The sequence below is a fragment of the Triticum dicoccoides genome, chromosome 3A, assembly GCF_002162155.2.
Source record: "Triticum dicoccoides isolate Atlit2015 ecotype Zavitan chromosome 3A, WEW_v2.0, whole genome shotgun sequence".
NCBI classification, from domain to species: Eukaryota; Viridiplantae; Streptophyta; class Magnoliopsida; order Poales; family Poaceae; genus Triticum; species Triticum dicoccoides.
In genome coordinates this window covers 347,900,747-347,904,776 of record NC_041384.1, presented here as the reverse complement: position 1 = coordinate 347,904,776, position 4,030 = coordinate 347,900,747, and the positions used below count along the sequence as shown (strand labels likewise).

General features: G+C 38.2%; 1 long non-coding RNA gene across 1 annotated transcript; it reads right to left on the bottom strand.

The window, feature by feature from the left end:
- Positions 1-1,078: 1,078 nt before the first annotated feature.
- Positions 1,079-2,767, bottom strand: LOC119268167. Its single transcript, XR_005132951.1, has 2 exons — positions 2,321-2,767; positions 1,079-2,209 (listed from the first exon to the last, which is right to left on the bottom strand). It is a non-coding gene; the product is annotated as an uncharacterized LOC119268167 (long non-coding RNA).
- Between the last annotated feature and the right edge of the window lie 1,263 nt (positions 2,768-4,030).

The following is a 4,030-nucleotide window of genomic DNA, read 5'->3' as shown; positions in this document are numbered from 1 at the left end:
AAATCCTAGATTTCTAATAAATATTGAACCTTTCCCTTATCTAAATGTGAACTTCTAGAGTTTTTTTACTAGAAATGATGAAAATATTTTTTATGAATGTTGTATTGCTCTATTTTTTATAATTGAACTTCATGTTTTCATTTCTTAATAATGAGGAAAATCTGAATTTCGTATAACCATCGAACTACTCCATTTTTAGATTTGAACTTTTATGGGTTTTCTAATGGATAAAATCCTTTTTATATAATTTTGTGTTGAGATGCTTTATTTTTTGTGTTTGACCTTCTTGGGGTTTGTAATAAACATTGGACTTCTTTGTCTTTAAAATTTAGAAATCTAAGTTTTTCTAGAGACGGGGAAATCCATGTTTTTGTATAATTTCTGGAATGATCAAAATTTTAAATTTGAACTTCTAGGGTTTTTCTAGAGACGGGAAAATCCATTTTCCAAAGACGGGAAAATCCATTTTCCAAAGACGGGAAAATCCATGAGCTTTTTGTGTACAAACATATGTGTCTCTTTTTTGTTTTCTCATTTTTTCGAACTGTCCAATTTATTAAATATGAACTTCGAGAGTAAACATTATTCTAGGCGAGCCTTGTTTCGTTCTTCGTATAGAAATATCATGGTACTGAACACACAGCACACACAACTGAAGTATATCTTTTTTAAAAAAAATTGTGAATTCCTGCAACTAGCACACACACTAAACCTTCACGAGGATAAGGCTGAACTTCCTCATTTTAACAACGCACACCGGAACAGGAGCACACAAACACAACCCTGGGCACATTCGTGCTTGAGAATTTGCATCTCTGGGGCACATGGTGCTTGAGAAGAACACTGTAGAGGCGAGGAGAAATTTCCAACCCATGTCCCTCTACACCCATGTTTATAAATTTTTGCAAACTATGTGTTCTTTTTTTTTGCGAATGAAACTATGTGTTCTTTTTACCACTCGTTGCCTACTAGTTTATCTCAAAAAGTAGCGGGTCAATTATGCACATGTTTGCGAATTCACATACATGTCGGCTAGAGCAACAAAAAAATTACACCAAAAAGACCACTTTTCACTATGAAAAAAGCTCCATTTTTACATACCGAAGTCTTCACATGGATTACAGAAAAAGAAGTCTGAAAAAGCTCCATTTTCTCATGGTAGTAGTACAACAACGGCTCTTACAGACAATGAAGAACAGTTTGTAGCCAAACTTTTGTACCCTATGAAGACAATGTAAGTGCAGCAAACAAATTCACATAAAAACTGAGACAAAATGCACCGTACAAGGGCAGATTAAACAGTTAAGAAGACACTAGTCCCCCTTTGCTCACATGGGCGGCGTTGCACGTCCTGAGGCAGCGAAGTTGAACAGCCTGTGCGCTGCTCACCTCTTCTCTTCGTGGTGATTGATTTTTGAACTCATTTGGTAGTCGTACATGAACTTCTCGCAAACCAATATGTTCATAACATGAAAAACATCTTGCATGCGCCAATAAACAAAACAGAGAACAAAATTCCTAGGCATGTATATCGCTAGGAGGTCAACTTGTACATTTATTATTGAATTGACAAAATTATTGTTAGTGAATTGCCTCGCATTTAAATCAAGTCTGATGCTCATACATAAAGAAACAATCAAGAATTTAGTCTGTGAAGCAAACCATTAAACAGAGCAAAAAGTTGACCGGTGGAGTTTGGAAAAAGCAATGTTTTTTACCCCACTAGGTGTTCTTTAGCTAAAACCAAAAGGATCTTATCCTTCTGAGCAACGAACATGCAATCTCCAACTCACTATTTTTCTTTTTGTCTTCTTCCGTGTGTGACCAAATCCCCAGATCTACTACCGCTAGCAACTTTGTTTGTAAAATAAAATCAAAACCAAACATGAATAGTTTGGCCTTCAGAACGGATTTGGCTACAGTGCACTGAAAAAGCTCTCTAAATGTGCTAAAAAAATCTCTCTGAACCTTGATTCCCCATTACCTCTGAACTGCATCCGCCTAAAAACTATCATGTGACATGCTTCTGCAAAATAGGACGAGTTGGTTCATCATGGTGGTGACTGAAACACAAGGCTCTATAGAAGCACACAAGAAGAATTAGCACTTCACGGTGCTGATGCATTTTTGGATAAGAAAACTCTTTTTTTCAATGTTGAAGGACCTGTGAAACTGAACCAACATATCACTACATCCAACTTTTTTGCACCTGCAAATACATCTGAACTTCAGACAAGAAACTCACCTAGAGACAATACAGAAACTGGGCATAGTACAGCCGCAGGGAACAACATGTAAGTGAGATGGAGATAGGATGGACCTTGGAGGCGTCGATGTGCTGGGCAGCCACATGCCACACAGGTCAGGCAGGTGGTGGTCCTGGTAGTAGCCATGGCGGGTGGAGGAACTTGGCCATGTCGTATGGCGGGTTAGATTGGAATCCAGGCGACGCGATGGACCGCGTTGGCCGGCGAGGTTGAATTGAGCGGCAGGGGAGGGGATGGCCGGTCCTGCGGAGCGTGATGGTGGAGCGGCGGCGGACGGGTCTCGCGCGGCGGCGAGAAGATGTCACCCAGTGGCGATCGTATCTCGCGCAGAGGCGCGATCTCACGCGGCAGCGACGGCGGCGGTTGGTGGCCAGAGTTAGGTGGTGGTTGGGTGGTGTGAGGGGCTCGGCGGCGCGGGTGGCTGCGCGTGGGTCTCGCTGTCTCGGGGCTGCGCGCAATGGAAAAGCTGGGGGTCGGGGTAGGGCTGTTTTTTTTTTTTTTTGTCGCTGACGGGTTCGGGAGTTCAGGAACAAGTCCACCGTACCCTATATAAAGGATGGATAGTTTTCAGAATAACTATATTCTGATCTCAGGATCAGAATAGTGCTACCATATACTCCCTCCGTTCCTCTATATAAGGTGTATTATTTTTTTAAAAAGTCAAACTTTTCTAAGTTTAACCAAGTTTATAGACAAAAATATCAATATTTAGAATACCAAATCATTATCACTAGATTCGTCATGAACTATATTTTTACATTTTATATATTTAGTATTATAAATCTTTATATATTTTGCTATAAAGTTGGTCAAACATAGACAATAGTTGACTTTTTGAAAAACTAATACACCTTATATTTAGGAACGGAGGAAGTATATAACTACCCTATTACTTTAAAAACAAGAAGTTTCTAAAAAGTATATATACTAATAGAGATAATAGCGAACATTTTTCCACCACAAAAACTTAAATAAAATACATATAATATTTTATAAACCTAATATTTCTAAAAATGTTTTTAAATCCAAAATACATATCAAAATAAATTTTTAAAAAGTTCCCAACCCCTTTTATATTGAAGGAGTCATATTACCTTCTCTCCTTTATCTTTTATTTCTGAGTTGGATTTGTTTCAAATAATAAAATAAATATGAAATCCAAAATGAATAGTTGGGAAAGTCCTTTTATTACCTCTCATTTCAATATTCAGAAAACTCCAAAATTTCAAATCCTAGTCAAATTAACTAAGAGCAAGCATCACACGCAAGTTATAAATGATCTTATTTAAATAATTAACATTCCAAAATTGAAATTTTGGGATGTTACAAATTGGCAATTGCTTGACTTGCGAGCCGTTAGATTCATCAAACTTCACATCTACCGTATCTTCAACTTTTCGGGTTAAGTTGTTGTAGATACGGTAAGTGTGAGAGTTTGAACCGTAACCGAGTAGAAAACTTCATGGGATTTAGGAGCAAATTTTGAACGACGATACTTATCAAGAATGTAACACTTTGAGCAAAATACTCGAAAGTATCCAACAAGTGGATTGTTGTCGGTGAGTAGCTCGTATGTCGTTTTACCAATAACCTTGTGAAGATAAAGTCGGATTGTAGGTAAATCTAGAAAAATCATAAACTATGACCTAGCCGAAAGGGATACCACCAAGGCTCCTGTAAGCATTGGGACCGAAGAGATCCATATGAAGTCGCTCAAGTGGTCTCCTTGTGGTCATGATGTTCTTCACGGGATGACTTCCTGC